General features: G+C 45.2%; 1 long non-coding RNA gene across 5 annotated transcripts; it reads left to right on the top strand.

The window, feature by feature from the left end:
- Positions 1-1,526: 1,526 nt before the first annotated feature.
- Positions 1,527-10,038, top strand: LOC123059759 (uncharacterized). Of its 5 annotated transcripts, XR_006427552.1 has the most exons (11): positions 1,527-1,687; positions 2,045-2,054; positions 2,170-2,657; positions 2,736-2,914; positions 3,127-3,311; positions 3,712-3,973; positions 6,022-6,130; positions 6,221-6,320; positions 6,439-6,528; positions 7,554-7,870; positions 8,024-10,038. It is a non-coding gene; the product is annotated as an uncharacterized lncRNA (long non-coding RNA). The 5 variants fall into 5 exon arrangements; XR_006427551.1 differs by lacking the exon at positions 1,527-1,687 and having other exon boundaries at positions 1,703-2,657; XR_006427555.1 differs by lacking the exon at positions 1,527-1,687 and having other exon boundaries at positions 1,703-2,657; positions 7,554-7,772.
- The last annotated feature ends 8,147 nt before the right edge of the window (positions 10,039-18,185 follow it).

Consider the following 18,185-nt stretch of genomic DNA (forward strand, 5'->3'; position numbering starts at 1 on the left):
CCGGATCTGCTCTCCCGCCACCTGCGACCCACGGCTTCAATGATCCACGACAAGGGATGATGACCAACTCGGCTGCCCCCTTCCCCGTGCAGCTGCCTCTGAGGCTGCAGCAGCCTTCACACGAGGCCACTACGGCGCCACCTATGCTGTCCTGAAGTTCCGTCAGATTTGTCAATTTCAGTTTCATCAGTTTTTGTCAGATTAAGTTTCATCAGATTCAGAAAATTCAGTTTCGTCAAAGTTTCAGTTGTAAGTTAATTTCTCGCGCACGTTGGCGCTCGGCGCTCGACGTCGTCCACTTCCTCACATCACTCGAGCCCAAGTGCATGCAGGTTACACCAGCCTTTGATTTATATACCTACCGTATGTCCACTGATCAGTGACATGAAGGTTGGGCGCTCTGAGCTAGAACATAAGCTGATTGATGAGATGAGTTAAAATGCTTCTGATTGGTTAGACCCTCAATATTCCAAACTGAAGTCCAAGGAAGAAGGATCAGGAATAGCAGGTACGAAGCCCATGAGTTATTTGTCTTACAGGCATGCACGTGAACAAGGTTCTACATAGTTCCAGATTTCCAATGGACGCTGGTGTTGTTGGCTGACATCTCTGGGGTTGTACATCATGATGGTTACCAAGACACGACAATGATCTAAATGCTACAGACCTGAATGAAATACCATGACCGCAGGTCGTTGCTTATTTGCGTTCGAAGAGGTGCAGCAAAAAGTGAGAAGCAACTGAGGTAATCGCTGATTGAAAAAAATACATGATGCACTGATGGATTATCATGTATATAATGCCTGTTATTGGAAAGACTGATGTTTTGCTCTGAACTTGTTTGTGTTAATTTTTGGAGAGCGGTTTTTTGTAGGACGGGCTACACGGTACCCTCTATCATAGCCGTCCAATGTGGGCTCTAGTGTATTTGGATGTGTGCCTAGATTTGAAAATAGTGGACGAGCTGTCTCAAATATCCATGGTCTGTCAGAGCTTGCCAGTAATTAACAGAGGAGGAGCAGTGCACTCCTTGCTGCAGTGGTCATATGTTTGCCCGTGCACTTTCTCACCTTTAAATGACATTTTTTTTTTCACTCACGCACGTCACCTCTCTCTCTCTTCTCATTTCTCTCACACAACACCTCTGCTCCTTCATCTCTCACATCACCTCTCTCTCACGAGAAAATGTTATATGCTCTCTATCTCTAAAAACATGCTCTTTCTCTCTGCTCTCTCTCTCTCTCTCATAGCACCTCTCTTCTGTCTCACATCACCTTTTTCTCAGAAAAAATACGCTCTCACATCACCTCTCATAAAAAAAATGTTTTCTGTGTGCTCTCTTTCTCAGAAAACACACTTCTTTCTCTCTCTCATAGCATCTCTCTCTTCTCTCACGTCACCTCTTTCTCAGAAAAACACGCTCTCTCACCTCCCCTGCCCACCGCTTCCCTGGATCCCACTCCCCCTACCATAATATTCCTATTTCAAGGCATGCAAAGTGTTTGATGAAATTTGACAGTAAAATTGTTTTCTGTGCTGGCCGGTAGAACGGCCGCGTCGCCAAGCTGCAGCGGGTGCCGCGGCGGACGAGGCGCCGCTTGTGTCGGAGCCCGAAGCGCCCGCGGAGCTGGCACGGTGGTGGCTCTGCTGTATGTGGGAGCTCGGTTCCGTCCTCAACTTCCTCCACGTGTGTGTCCCTTTTCTACCATCATACCCTACCCCCAGCGGCCGGCAGATCGGCGTACTGGGTTTGCTTCTTCGCTTAGGCTTCTAGGAATTTACTGCTAATCTTTAGTTTTCTTGCATTAACTATTTGAGCACATGGTACAGTAGCAGCATGGCTGATGCCTGCTATTTCATCGCTGGAACATACTTCATTCATTGATTTACTAGAGTAGATTTGATTGGCACTGTATTTGATCACATGCTCTGCTTAGGCAATACATGTTGTTCAGCCAGCATCTCTAAGATTGGTTATGTTGGAAACAATTTAATGCCAGTATTGATATTCCATTCACTAAACTAACAGAGATCCAAACTGCAGGTTGCAGAAGGTGATGTACCAATAGTTGCATCACATGGCTTAGTCCTGTACATGAGAATTGCTTGATCAGATATTCAGATTCAGTCTTATCTTCATAGTTTTTCTAATTGTTCGATCTTGTGCAGAGCTGAAATTGAATTGTACAAGGAGCTTGAACCATCGACTCGCTTACTGATCTTGAAAGCAATATGCGACATACGTGTCGTGGTCCGTGCTATTGCCATCCTAGGGAGGCAATGAAGTTTTTCAAAGTGCCAATCTTTTAAAATGTGCATTGCGGTAGAGAACTGTTACACCATTCTGATGTTGTATGTCTCAATTGTGTTTTGTGTTAAGTATATCAATCCTAACTTGGACTGACAGTTTGAACCGAGTTCCATTATGTTGATTCAGATTGTTAGAAAGCTTATTTCACTATGCTGAGAAGCGATACAGGGGCATAAAGCAAGCGAGCAGGTGTGTGCAGCGACCTGCCACTGCACTAATAGCCTTGAGAGAGCACCGGGGCTGGCTCGACAGGGCATGCCGCCTGCCGGTGGACACCTGGATGTGCGCGCCGGAGATGGACCCGCTTCGTTGCCTCTGCAGCCTAGACAGAGCTCCGCCAGTGCTGGTGATGGCGCTCTCCATCTACTTTCTCCACCGGCTATCAGAGAGTAGAGATCATATCGTGGATTTGTTTTTTCTTCAGAGACGTGCTCCCGTCGTTGTTGGCTGTCGAATTTGCAATGCAATCCATCCCTATGTCGATGTCTTAACCACTTCGTACTTCGGCACAATCCGCAGAACATAGCAGCTGCCGCAATTTACCCATTGATTTCTTGGAGTGATCCAAACCTAGGAAAGCCTGCTACTTGTGCAAACAACAGGGTAAGAAGTTTCAGTTTTCTTACTAATGCACCTCAATTTGAAAGGTTAGAACATTTTATTCACCCGTCCTATTTTTTATCTATACTGATGATCATTTTTTCATCTCTGTGATCTTCTTTGCTCTAGTTGTGTTAATACTTTGTTTGCACGTCAGTGGAAATTAAAATTTCTTGCTACCATGAGAGTTATTCCATGTCAGTATGTACATGCAGATGTAAGCAATGGAGAAACTCGTGCAGATGATGATTGAAGCATTCTTCACGAATTTTCCAACCTAAACTGGCTACAGAGTTGGGGAAAAGACGAGTCTAGGCTCTTGATGAACACATCTTCTTTACCAGATGACTAACAGTTGGCACCTCTATACATTACATCAGGCCAACGCTACAAAGCCCCTGTATGCCTCTGCCTGCCTGCCTCAATGGACATTCCGGTCACAAAAAAGTAGATAAAAATACTAATCAGTTTGTCAAAATACATGTTGGTTATCTTATGAACAAGTATAGCTGTCAGCAGAGTACAAGAAATATGTTTCAATTTTTCCATGAAGCAAACTTATATTATGATTATCACATTTTGATCTTGGAGTAATGGTCGACTTTAGTAGATGTTACTGCAGTATACACCAGTCCCCTATTTCTACCTACAAGTCTGAGCTCCATCGGAATAATCAGATTAGTGTATCACAACCTTGATGTTTTTAAACATGCATATTTTGTAGTTATTTTAGTATTATGCAGAATGCATACCTATCCCTCGAATTTATGTATAAATTCTGCAATTTCTTGGCATTTCAGGTTTGGGAATATTTGACTCAGAGCTTTTGCTGAATGGTATTGTCGTCCAGAAGCTAGAGTTCGAAAGGTATGTCCTGGTGCTCCTCACTTTCTGGGATGATCAATCTCCTATTATACATGGCGACGTACACAGGACAAGCCCAAGCTAGCTGATCAAAAGGCACACAATCTGTGTATGCAGCAAGAGTTGTTGGCGGCTAAAATCATGAAGCAACGGACTAACAAATTGTGGCCAGCATACACGCAGGCGAAGATAGCCAATGTATTTGCATGTTTTCTTGACTTAGACTACAATGCATTTTCCATGAAATAAATTATCTTGGCATCTGCTCTTTAGATACAGACATACAATAGATTAAATGTATAGACGTCGGCACAAATTTCAAATTTTGGGACGTAACCAAAATAGTTGGCTAAACTTTGGGAGACAAAGAGAATAATTGTAGTTGTGTACAACGAGAAGCTCCCTTTCTTTTGAAATCATAGTCTGAAATCATACTATATAAGAGGGTATTTTTGCAACATGTGCATTTTCTTACTTCCGAAATCATACTATATCTTCCCTAATACTTATATATATATATATATATATATATATATATATATATATACTAATAATAAAGCAGTTACTGTTTCTGGGCGTCCGTCGTCGCTAGCGATTTTGCATAAAAGTCCCTTGGTTTATAAGAAATTAACCCGCAGTCCCTGTTTTAGTAGGTCTCTATATAACATTTCAATTTTACAAAAAAGCCCCTCTAATCCCGCACGGGCGCGAAGCGGACCGCGCCGCCGCCCGCAGCTCCCGCCTGCCCTCGCTCCCCTCGCGCCCGCAAGCTCCCGCCTGCCCTCGCTCCCCTCGCGCCCGCAAGCTCCCGCCTGCCCTCGCTCCCCTCGCGTCCGCAAGCCGCCTCGCCGGCGACCCCACCCTCCGCCACGCCCCGCCGTCGGCGACCTTCACCGCCAGACCTTCGTCTGCTTCGCCGCCTCGCCCCTCTCGCTTCTCCTCCTTCTTCTCAATCTCCTCTCACCTCTCTCCCTCTTTCTTGCTGGACAGGGGCCTCCATGGTGCCGCCGACCCTCAATCTCGCCGGATCCGGCCGCCCCCACGCCAAATCCGCTGCAAATGGATCCACCCCCGGCCGGATCCGACCGGGCCCCGCTGTCGTTGCCACCGGAGCGCTCCTCCTCCCCACCGTGGCACATCCTCTCTAGGTCGCCGGATCCAGTGCCATGCCGGCCACGGCCAGAGTTGGAGGAGCTGTTGTCTACTACCTTTCCCTAAAGCGGTGAGCCCTCTACAATGGAGACGACGTCGTCTCGTCGTGCACACCACGGGGGTTAATGGCGGAGCAGAAGCCCGCGCCCCTACTCCCCACCGCGCCATATCCTCTCCAGGTCATCGGATCAGGCGGAGATCCCTGCCAGCCGATGATGAATCATACCCTTCATATATATACATCCCCACCCCCCTCAAGAGAAATCTGGAGGCAAGAATAGGTTTAAGTTCTCCCACGGCTGCTCTTCTAATTTTTTACTTAAATTAGGTAAAGATTTGCTTGTTCTCTCTCTGCAATTCAAATGTGCTAGACGCTTGAAATACTTAACCTCATTTGGTTTAGAGAAATAAATAATTCACACAGATAGTAGAATACTTAGACGACTTTGAGAAACTTTGGTCATTAAAACTGAGGATATATGAGTGAGCATAGAAGAACACAAGTCTATTCAAAGCAACAGAATGTAGTAGTTACTTAACAGGCCAGATTAGTTTCTGTAGTTACCTATTTTTGCTCTGTCAAAGTGTAAGATAATGTTCATCTCAATCCAAGAGGTGTAAATGATCATGCCATCCAATAATGGTATCGATGTTTGGCTTTGTTTGGCGACTGGAATTTTCTATTTCGAAAAGTTACTGGTGATGGTACATCAGAATCGGCAAACTCTACAGGGTTTAAGCAAGTGGTACTAAAAAGTACTTCTAGAAATTTACAATGCCTAGGTGGTTTGATGTTCCATGTTCATCACTTTTGCGAATACTTTGATAGGACTAAATGAATAACAGAACCCTTTGTGCTCTATATGATTTACCGAGAGGATTGGGCTAGGAGTTAGTTTAATTTGTATGTTAGGACAAAGATGATTCAGTGATGAAATTACAGTTGCTAATTCAATGTATAGATCCTACTCTGTACACATTGACATTCTTATCAGCAATTTAATATGTCCTATCTTTTTGACCTCGGAACAGTAGGGGAGCCCCCTATGGTATTTTAATATGACCTATCTCATTCGCCGTTATTTCTGCTGAAGATTATTTGAAATTATCAGGCAGTGGCCCTCTTCAAGTCCTACTTTGGTGGAACTTTTGATCAAGATGCTATCAGGAATAACTTGGTGCTAATATACAAACTTCTTGATGGTAAGGGCACATCCAGTTTTGGACTTTGCTTGCTGCTTCACTTTCCACCATGGAATGTTTTTTGTTTGTAATATTGACTCTGTGCAACAGTGCAGAGATTATGGACTTTGGTTATCCTTAGAATCTCTCACCTAAATTTTTGAAGTTATACATAACCCAGGAACATGTACGGTCGCCATTTTCCTCCAAGGTCAGGAGTATATGAATAATGAGTCTGCTGTATTGGATTTACAAAAATAATTATGTATGTTCCTATTTATTTTCTAGGTAAGTAACTAAATCACATATCCTTTTCTCTATATTGATAGCCTTCAGATAAGCCTGTTCTAAATGCGACCCTGCAAATTATCGGTGTTGTTGGTTGGAGAAGAGATGGTATTGTGTACAAGAAGAATGAGGTATTTGAATTAAATTGTAGGGAGGCTTCAGTTGTATTCAGAAAAAAAACATAGCACCAACATTTATAATGGTCCTAGGTTCCTATCAGAGTGGGGGCTACTAGCAATGCCATCATCCTACATACATTTTAAAATGCATCTCAGTTCTAATACATATTGTACATGAACCAGCATTCGTGTTAGAACAATGGCCCATATTTTCCTCTGTTTTTGTTTCTTTGTTGTCTTTAATGTCATCTCATTTTTACATTCTGTTCTTCTCGCATGTTAGGTTTTCTTGGACATTATTGAGAGCATAAACCTTCTTATGTCTTCTAAAGGGATTTTATGGACCATCAAATTTTACTTATCTGGTCTGAGGTTTCTCGTGTCTTTCCTGTTCAGCTATTTGATGTCCATTGTGTATATTTCTTACATTTCTGCAGGGCGTGTTCTATGATGTGACGTGACTGGAAAGATTCCAATGAAGTGTTTCCTTTATGGAATGCGCCTATCTGAAGTTGGGAATAAATGCCAAAATTTAAATGGCTTAGTAACATCATTTTTTCTTTGGGATGTGTGTCTCCTATTGAGTGTCATGGCTATTGGCATTCTTATATTCAACATAAAAATGTATTCATAGCTTTTTCAGGCTATTGGCATTCTTATATTCAGCATAAAAATTATATTCATAGCTTTTTCAGAGTACGCATAAATGCTCAATAAACTATTGCATAGAATTTTAATTAAGCGACATGTGAGAATTTTTCTGGTTATAACCTTTAAGAGGAAATTAGTTTATTTTGGTAGTATGTGTCTCCTAACTTGAATGAATGCAAACTTTGTATGTTAAGGTTATAAGCACGCTTACTTGGATGGTTGGATGCACAAACCTCTAACCACATTAGTGAACTACAGTGTCATTTTTCTGGCCCTGTAAAATTGTAATTATGCATATTCAATGCGACATTTGCACGCTGTAATTCTGTATTCGGTGCTAATATGCTCGCTACCATGTTGGTCTTCTGAAGCCTTCATCTCTGCAGGGTCAAACTTTTGATTTTGGCACTTAGTAAACTACATCTTGTGCATTGGAGGAGGTAGCCCCTGGACTGGTGAAGACGTGAAGGGCGACATGAGGAGGCTTGCGGTGGTTCCAGGAGCATCTCTTCGACAAGTAGCAGTGCACTCCGTTGGACAGCTACCAACCGAGACGGCCGGCTGCCTGACAAGGACACCATTTCTGGTCTTACAGTCCTGGAGCGGTGAGCATCTGAGCTTCCATCACCGATCTGAATAACAAACTTGCGGCGCTCCTTAGCGTCACTGATTGAAACATTAGCAACAAAAATACTTGCTTCAGGTGTGTGCTCCTCCAATCAATATATTTACAACTGTGTGTCACACGCTGTTTATTGATGAAATTCAGGATAGACACCTTAGCGTCACTGATTGTAGCATTGTCCATCTAATCTTCCTTTTTCTGTTCATAATACTTGATATGTCTGATTACTAGGCTTAAGGAGTAAAGAACGGCAAGCATGGATGACAGAGGGACAACACCTGCTCCAAATTTGAAAAATCCAGGAGGTTTACAACAGGCATGCAAGGTCCTCGAAAAGTTCAAGTAAGTGCTATACGTGACGTAGAGGAGAATGCTATATAGGACATGCACATGTAGTTGCTGCTTCTAAAGAACGGCACAAGTTTGGACCAAATGCTGGGAGAATACAAAAGGTATAATTGCATAAAGTTTACTACTGTAATAGATCCAGGTTGCAGTGATGAAGAGGACAATGATGTGTAGGACATAGTGGTCGTTACTTCTATAGATTCAGAAGGATGCAGGTTCGGATCAATTGTCAAGATGATACAAAAGGTGTTGCACAAATTTTACATACTACGTTGGGTGATTTGTTTGGCATTCATTCTCTGTTATGCCTGATGCATGTGTCTTAAGCCTACTAATAACTTTTTGGATCAATGGTAAATCTACTGAACAAACTCCTGTCTTATCCCTATTGTGTGCCTTAAGGTTAATCTATTCATGGTTAGTTTTCCTTACTGTACAAATGTCTTCTCTTTTTTGTATATTTTCTCTTCTCTCTCCTTTACGGTAATATAGACCGTGCTCACATTGTTGCAGCTTGCAATTAGTTCTAGATTTGTTCATGAGTGTCATTCGAGGTCAGAGTAAATATTTTGGCAGAGTAAACAATGATGGAAGTGTCATACAATTTCGTCTTATATAGCTATAACAATTTTGATACATATTTTTATCTGATTAACTTGCACTTCTGCACCACCATAACAAGCGGTGGAGATCTGCCTCTTTGTTTTCAATTAATGTGAGAACTTCTAGCCTTCTAGAACAAGAGTGGTAGCTTCTTTAACTTTGTGTTGTAACAAATATTGTATATGGTCAATCCAGGATGATCTACTTATTAACTTTGTTAATCTGGTTACAGTCAATCTAGGGGGTGCTTCTTTCGCTTCGGTATTTATCAGTAATATTGGTAGTTCTCTGTAGTACTCTGTATTAGTTTTTACCTCTTTGTCCTTCATGATTGCTTAGTTGCATTGTTTTTGCTTCTGACTATACTGCTCTGCTACAGATGATAACGCCATTTGATAAACGTTTGGAAATTCAAGCCTGGTCTTGTTCCGCAACATGTGACCTTCTACTTCTTAATGGACTTTAAGTTTTAGTCACCCTTATATCGTTAGGTAATATAACAAGGTTATTGTTTAGATCATATAATCAAGCATGTCTGCTTATCGAAAAGTTAAGCTTTCCCACCTTGCACGCAACTGCTACCATTATTGCTTAGAAGAGGCAACTTAGTGATACAATCTCTTGACTATAAGGCAGTTAGTGATTGCCATGTTTGTTGAATTAAAGTTTCACCTGTCAGATCAGTTTACACACATTGAATTTTACTTAGTGTGCCTCTAAGGTTTTACCTTCTACAAAGCTATAGCACCTACAGGTGATCCGCTTTTTCTTCTTCTAGATCCCCCTGTGTGTGTATAATCTTCTTCTAGATCCCCCTGTGTGTGTGTATAATCGACAGACATTGTCCTTCTAATTTCTTTTTCCAGTAGATGATTGTGGACAAAGTTTCCAATCCATGCCTTTTTGCTATACTAATTTTTTTGGGTGATGCAGCATAAGTTATATAATTGCTGCACTTAAGTAACTGATTTATCTGGCAATAGATTGTCACAATGATAGCTCTAACCTTTGTGCCAACAGTCTGAAAATTGTAGCATTATGCTTTAATATTTTTTAATGTTCTTTAGGTGGTTGTTTCTCAGATGTAGTACACTTGGCATAGCTTTTCAGAAGACAACAGTTCAGTAGGAAGCAAGTGAATGAAACATTTTCGTTGTTTTCTACTCCATAGTTATGTACAAACACACAAGTGGTGCTTAAACATTTTGTTGCTATTTATCCTTTCATGAGCCGGATGTGCCATTGACGGCGGTGGCAAGCCTGGATTAGTTGGATTCAGAAGGTGGATTGAATTACCAAGTTGTTTTACCACCATGATATTTTTTTAAAATTTTGAACATTTCTTCAATTTGTGAATAAATTTTAAAAAACACTTTCTTGCATTTCTTAATAAATTTTCAAAATCATGCGATGAAATGTGAACAAAATATGGTCATAGCTATTGAAGATTATGATTTTTTTTCTCCCGTTGCAACGCACGGGCCCTTTTGCTAGTATTATTTAAAAAATGTCGTGCACACAACGTTTCTTGGCCGATATGCACATGACACTCTACTTGAGTGGGGTAGAAGTGCTGGCCAACTGCATCCGATGGTTGCCACAGCGTGTCGACCATAAATCAGACACAGTTTTGTGGTTCTCATGGCACTGTTCTATTATTTTCTCCCTTCCCCTCTCATCTTCTTGATTTTGAATAGTTTATATATTAATTCAAGCTCAGCCTTACCTTCAAGCCTTAAAATTATTGTTCTGCCAGGTTTAGACAGAGCTGGTGGACAGGAAGCCAATGGGCTACATTTTAGCTCTTTAATTTGTTCATGCTTGTCTTATGCTGATAAGTTTTTTCTTCCTTTGTTTCCTAGGAAAAAGTAATCAAACAATCCCACTCGCAACTGCAACATAGCATTAGTTACACACGAACGCTCATCCCCTCTTGAAAATTTCCAATTAGTTTAGTACTACCTTTTTATGCAGGTAAACAATCTGTTGATTGTGTGTAGGATAAGCTTTGACGTGTGTTGGGCGTTGTGTTGAAATAGAGGACATGGACGCGTTGTTGTGTGTGGGAGACGAGGGTGTGTGTGTTTGGCGTACAGGCCTATGATATATTTTATTTTTCCCGTTGCAATGCACGGGCATGTTTCCTAGTCCCTAATAATAAAGCACGAATTGACTCCATGGGTTCATCGTCACAATACGCTTTCTTCATATGAATTTACGCTTTTAGTTTAAATTTAAAACATATACGCGAGGTGGTACTAAAGCGTTGATAGATTTCGCTCGGATCGTTCGGCACCAAGAAAACGAATGAAACAACCCATCGAGAAAAGGCCAAGCGAAGAAACAGCCCATATCAACCGGGGAGCCTCTCCACCGTCATGTTCCACATGGGCACGCAGTTGAACTGGTACTTGACGCCGGTGAACGATGAGAAGCCGAAGTAGGCCCGCTTGCCGAGGAGCACTGCCGAGAGGTCCAGCGGCGCATCGAGCAAGGCCACGCCATGGCGACGTACGCCCGCGCGCGCCGCGACGCACCGTCGTAGTTGACCTAGACCATGTAGAAGCCGTCGTTGACCGTGGTGTCGATGGGAGCGAGCTGGATGCCGAAGGGCGTGAGCGAGGTGGCGTGGGTGCAGCGGACGCCGTTCACGTCGAGGCCGACGTGGTTGTCATCGAGGTTGTAGGGCTGCTTCACCCTGTCCAGCTCCACGACCGCGAACCCGTTGGCGGGGTTGCCGTCCATGGACGCGTTGGTGAGGCCTAGGTACCCGCCGTGGCTGCCGGGGGGCAGGCCGCCGCCGCCGTTGCTGGACGCGACGGCGAACGCGAGGCCTTCGCCCTTCCTTGTCGCGTTGGTGCGGTAGAGGTTGATCCGGAACACGGTGGAGAAGGAGGCGACGTACCTGCCACCGGCAGGTTCAGAGGCCCACAAGACGAACGGGGAGGAGAGGAAGACGCTGCCGGTCTGGTTGACGAGGAAGTTGTTGGGCCCGCTGGCGCTGTTGCTATCCGGGGTGATCTGGAGCGTGTTCTGGGTGACGCTGGAGTTGCTGGCGAAGGTCAGGTTGGCGGGAAGCAGCACCAGCACCATGACCACCAGGGGTCACCGTTGCAAACGCCGCGAGGAGCCCAGGACATCTCGCTAGACGCCGGGGAGGAGGATTCCGGAAAGGCTCCCCGGGCTTCCTCTCGCTGGAGGCAAAGCCAGGCAACTGCCGGCCTTCTATTTCACTCTCTGCTGCATCTTGTTTTGGCTGGCGGTGGTCGTCATCGGTGTGACCGTGCTCACCGTGTACCTCGTCTACCGCCCGCAGCCGCCGAAGCTCCGGTGACGGATGCGTCCCTGAACACCGGGTACGTGGACGAGCTGACCGTCCCCAGCGGCCCGGCCCACGGCCTCGCGCTCAACGCCGACCCTCACCGCCCTGGTCGCCATCACACAGCCAGTATCGATCAACGATTCGTTGGTTTATCCTGGTTGCGAAAGTTTGATCAACCCTTCCACTATCGTGCATCCATAGAATAGTCCCACCTCGCTTCATTAGATCGAATCAGTCCAGTTTATATACATGTTGCTTAGCAAATCAACAAGCAAGCTTGGAAATCAAACAAGTAGAGAGCAAGAATAGGGATTGGTGTGTCCAGATGGCGAGCTCCGGCGGAGGCTGGGTGATGCAGCGAGGCGGGATGTGTGCTGCCGCGGCAGCGAGCGAGCGAGCAGGGGGCAAAGGTCAATGGGGGGAGGCCCGAGGGGGAGGCCGGATGTGTGCCGCGGCAGCGAGCGAGCAGGGGGCAAAGGTCAACGGACGGACGGAGCAAGATGGAGAGGGAGGCGTGCGGGTGCGGGGGAGAGAGAAGTTGAGCAGCAAACTAGCCTGATCAAGTCTCACACGTTGGTAGCTCACCTGAAACGGTGTCCAAAAAAAAGGTTTACCAGAGACCAACCCTGAATTGCATTGGAATAATTTCTTAAATATTTGTTTGTTCTTATCATTTTAATCTTAAAATAAGATTAAAGTGCTTGTGCACAATGGGGTGGAGCATTTCCAGAATGGTCAAAAACTCAGTTTGGCCACAGAGTACTTTAAAGCAATCTAGGGACAGCCTGCCCCCTCCTTGAACACAGTGGATGTGCACTCCCTATACACTCCGCTTGATTTATCTGCCCTGACGGCACAGTTTTCCTGGGCTGAAATCGTGCAAGCCATTAGTGGCTCACCCAATAACAAAAGCCCGGGACCTGACGGTTTCACCAACGAGTTTTACAAGACTTTCAAGCTGCTGCTAAAGGATGACCTGTTCCATTTTTTAGGATTTCGACAAAACTGAAGTTGATATTGCTGGTATTAACTCTACTCTCATCACCCTGCTACCCAAAAAGGATACGCCCTTGGAGATGTGGGATTTCAGACCTATTTCTCTCGTACACAGTATACCCAAGCTGGTTTCTAAGGTTCTGGCAGGCAGACTGAAAACTTGGATCCCTCTCTTGATTCACTCCCTCCAGTCTGGCTTCTTGCGGAGCAGATCGATCATAGAAAATTTTACCCTGGCTGCCGAAATGATCCAATATGCATACAAACGGAAATTGCCGGTCATTGCTCTGAAGTTGGACTTCCATAAAGCTTTTGACAGTGTCAGTTGGTCCTGTTTACACAAAGTACTTGAAGCCAGAGGTTTTCCTCAGTTGTGGATTAGTTGGATTCATACGCTTTTGTCAACTGGCAGCTCTAAAGTCCTTCTTAATGGCGAGATGGATGCTCCCATCCGGGCTAAGCGAGGGTTTCGGCAAGGCGACTCCTTATCCCCTTACCTCTTCATTATTGTTACAGACGTACTGCAGAGAATGTGCTGCCATTTGTTCCAGGATGGCTCCCTGGTTCACCCACTCGGTTCGGACAATTTCTTCCCGGTTCTGCAATATGCGGATGACATGCTGATTCTTTTTCAAGGCACTACGCAGCAGGCGACAATTGTTAAGTCAGCCCTCACAGCTTTCTCTGCGTTTTCTGGGCTCACCATAAATTTCCACAAGAGCACTCTCGTACCTGTTGCTGTGGACTCCAGCACCGCTTCGGCCATTGCCCAGATCCTAGGCTGCCCCGTTTCATCCTTTCCATGCATCTACCTGGGTCTGCCTCTCTCTCTGCACAAAATTACGCACGGTATGTTACTGCCTATTATACACAAGGTTGACCGTTGTCTTTCAGGCTGGTTAGCTACCTTCTTATCCTTAGGGGGTAGACTGACTCTCATCAACTCAATTCTCACTGGTATACCAAGCTACTTCATGTCATGCTTTGCTTGGCCCAAGGAGTCTCTTGGGAAATTAGAAAGTCTCTTACGTGCTTTCTTCTCGCAAGGCAAGAACAAAGTCAAGGGTGGCCAATGCCTAGTGGCTTGGGATACAGTATCGTTGCCTCGTATCAATGGAGGGTTGGGAATCCGTCAGCTGCAAGCTCACAATCAAGCTATGATGTGCAAGTTTGTCTCCAAAGTTCTACAAGGTTCGGGCATACCATGTTATAACTGGTTTGCCACACATTACTGCCGGGCTGTTCTTCCACAACGTGCTAGTAGCAGAGACACTACCATCTGGAAAGGGTTCAGAGATCTCGTTCCTATGGTCATCAACTCCTCTAAATGTGTTCTGGGGTCTGGGCTTTTGATTTCCTTCTGGAAGGACCAATGTCTAGAAGTGGGCCGTTTATGCCAGCTCTTCCCGACGTTGTATTCCTTCGCGGCACAGCCAGCTTGCTCAGTACAATCACAGCATTCTAATGGTTCATGGGCTATTCAGCTCCACCCTAATCTCTCACAAACGGCCTCAACTGAGCTAGCTGCCCTGCAGGTTTTGTTGATGGGCATTGCTCCAAACTAACTGCATGAGGACAAACGGTCTGCTTCTGTGAGCTCAGGACAGCTTTGCACTGGATACTTCTACAGGCTACTCACCTTCCTAGGGGTTTTGACAACCTTTCACACTTGGGTTTGGGATGTGGTGATCCCCCTCAAACACAGAATCTTCCTATGGCTTGCTTTCCGTGGCCGCCTAAACACTAAGGATAACATGGTAAAGAAAGGCTGGTCGGAGGCTGCCCCGTTTGCACATTGTGACAGTTGCCCCGCTGTTGAGTCAATCGATCACTTACTACTACGCTGTGCACCTGCCAGCGTTCTTTGGGGCAAGATGGAGCTGGACGTTTTGGCTTGCTCGGCTACTAATGTTCTTTCTTTTGTGGAGCAAGCACAACACCAGATCAGTTTCAGGCACAAATGGAATGTGGCTTTCGCGGCTTGTGCTATTGCCTTGTGGCATGCTAGGAATGACAGAGTCTTCAACTCCAAAATCTGGTCTGTAACATATACATGCCTTTATGCAGCAGACATGCTCCGTCTTTGGAGTTTCAGAACTCCAAATCAGCGCACCAGGGAGGTTCTCCAGGTTTGGAGACAAAAGCTACTGCATAGTGTGTAGACGAATGATGTAATCCTTCTCCCCTCCCTTCCCCTTCCTCTTCCTCTTCCTTCCTCTTTTCTTCTTTCAGCCTGCTTGTATGTTGCACCTTGGTGCACCAAACAAGTTGTACTTGTACTGATACTTGTTACTTCATCAGGCTCTGGCCTATTTTGAAATATAAGGTCGGCAGCCTGCCACCTTCTTTGTTTCATTTTGTTCCAAACAGTGATTTCACTTTTTTGACTCATCATTTTGTGTTGTTCAACTGTCTTGGATTGGCTTGCTTCTAATCGATACCTTAATAAACACACCAGCTACAACGCTTTCAGATACAGTATGTGAGACCAACTGATTTTACTTTTTTCATTTGTTGGAGACGTACTTTAAGGCTAGAGGGACATCAAGCTCGGAGACATCAACTCTGATTCTTGAAGTGTATGGAGGCTGCCTTTGTAGGACAAAACTACCATGGATGCTTTTATTAAACTAGATGATACCCCGCACGTTGTTGCGGGAATATTTGCAATACATTTCGATGATATGTGATTTCTATGGAACGTGAATAGTGATACTACAAAAACTAAAATTGCAAATCCATATGCTTTATTGTGTTTGATTAATGTATTGTAAAATATCTAATATATGTTTGCATGTTGAGGTGGACATTTTCATGTGCATGAATGCATGTTGTGATGGGCCTTTTGTCATGCATGTTGCTTGATGATGTGGCATACTTGCATGTTGAGAGAAATATGTTAGTGGGGGCTAGCTATTTAGATATAGAAGATTAGGCCATGTTGACATCGTAGCCCTTTTAGTTTCAATTGCATTTTAAAAGTCCTTATCTCATTTTAGTATATAATTTCAAAGTTTTTTTATCTCTACTGTGAGTCTTGAAAACGTGTTCATTTAGTAGGAGGATGAGTCCATGCGGGGATAATACTTTTTCATCGGTTGCAACGCAGGGGCATATTTTAATTATTGTAATCTATCCTATAATAATAAAGCACGGATTGACTCCGTGGGTTCACCGTCACAATACGCTTCTTTCCGTGAATTTACGCTTTCAGTTTTTTCACCTATATTATTTTCTACATCCGAGGTGGTACTATCCACCATCGCAAACTTCGTGGCTGGCCTCCTTATCTTCCTTTCATACGTCGTGTGCTTGGTTTCCGGAAATCAATCGCTACGTATGGGCCGGCCCAGTTAATTAGGAGCCACGGCTGATCGCATGACTAAGCAGCCAGCGACGCACGGCTGATCATTTGTAATATACGTGGCATAGGGGTGCCCTGATCGTATGTAATATACAATGCATCAAGCCAAGCACACGACGGCTGGGCCGTCGGCATAGGTGCCCACGTGTCAGTTACTGGGATCTCTGCTTGAAGGACTATGCCGACGGCCTGGCCGTCGACTTAGTTTCAAACTATGACGACGGGCCAGCCGTCGGCATAGCCCTGGTCCACGAGAAGCGGCTGGTCGCCACGTGGCACCCCTATGCCGACGGTCTAGCCGTCGGCACAGTTTTTGATTAAGCCGACGGCGACGCCGTCGGCATAGGTGCTCACGTGTCAGCTACTGGGAGCTCACGCTAGCCCTATGCCGACGGCCTAGCCGTCGGCATAGTTTGCTTTTGCTTTTTTTTTCTTTTTTCTGTTTGTTTTCAAATCAATTCAATTCAAATAGCAGCACATATCAGCAGATATATATATGATGGGATAGACATATAAAACACAACAGGATATCATCCGGCACCATCACAACAATATATGCATAAGCATCATCACACACAAGTCTCTAAATGAACATCATCACAACCAACATAAGCATAAGCATATAGAGAAGCACACAAGTCATCTAAATGATCATCACCACACACAAGTCATCTCAAGCATCATCACCACACAAGGATCATCAAGCACCGCGGAGGTCGTCGCCGCCAAGACGGCCAAAGCCCAGGTCGTCACTGCTAGCGGCAGCGCTACCGCCTCCGCCCCCACCTCCTCCTCCGCCTCCGTGGACCGGAGTGGTCGGGCTCCGTGTCTCCAGAGTGCTGCGAAGACCACCGCCAACGGTAGATCCACCTGTTCCCTGCATGTTGAAAAGACATATGCACGGGATCTATGACTGTGTTGAAAGGCATGACATGCTTTGGGTGAATAGATTGTGGATGAATTATTCGGCGAGGGGCCAGCGTTCTGTGCCACAAACTCCTCAAAGCTCATCAACACTGGTTGTGCTGGAGGGCATTGTGCTGGAGGGAACTGAGGACACCTGCCGGCCGCCATATGCGGAAAAGCCTGCTGCATCTGGCTATCCCTCTGCACTTGGTGTTCATAAAGCCTCTGATGCCATGCCATGGTCTCCTGGCGTGTGTACTCCAGGTAGGCCTACGGTATGACATGATGGAACTCATAAAACTACTAAATGCGGAAAATGAAGTGAAAAATGAAGACAAGAGGGAAAATACTTACAGATTGTTGCTCCTGAAAGAGGGACTGTGTACTGGTCACTGGCTGGCTCGTGCGCTGGCTCAGGCTCGGGTCGATCCGACGAAGCTGTGTGTAGGAGATACTAGGAGTCATCACAGCATCGAGAACTGCGTCCCGACCGTGCTCCTTGGGCCCCATCCTCACCACCGCCATGTCGTCCAGAGGCGCCGCAATGGGGTCAGGTGTGTCAGGATGTAACTCCAGATACGCTTCGGAGTAGGCCTTCTTCCTCCCTGCGGTCTTCTTGCCATAGTACTTGGGCTCGCCAGGCTTGGGGTCCTTTCGCGTATGGGCGATCTCCCACGCCTGCATGTGTGAGAGCGGCCGCTTCAGTTTCTCCTCCTGCACCACCAAACAGAGGTTAGTCATACATAAGAAAGTGATGGTAAATAGAAGAAGAAGAATGTTTAATGGGGTTAGTCATACATTAACTGCCTTGTGGAGATAGTGGTTTCGGTTTCCCTGAGCATGTACTCCCTCCG

The sequence above is a fragment of the Triticum aestivum genome, chromosome 3A (assembly GCF_018294505.1).
Source record: "Triticum aestivum cultivar Chinese Spring chromosome 3A, IWGSC CS RefSeq v2.1, whole genome shotgun sequence".
Taxonomy (NCBI): Eukaryota; Viridiplantae; Streptophyta; class Magnoliopsida; order Poales; family Poaceae; genus Triticum; species Triticum aestivum.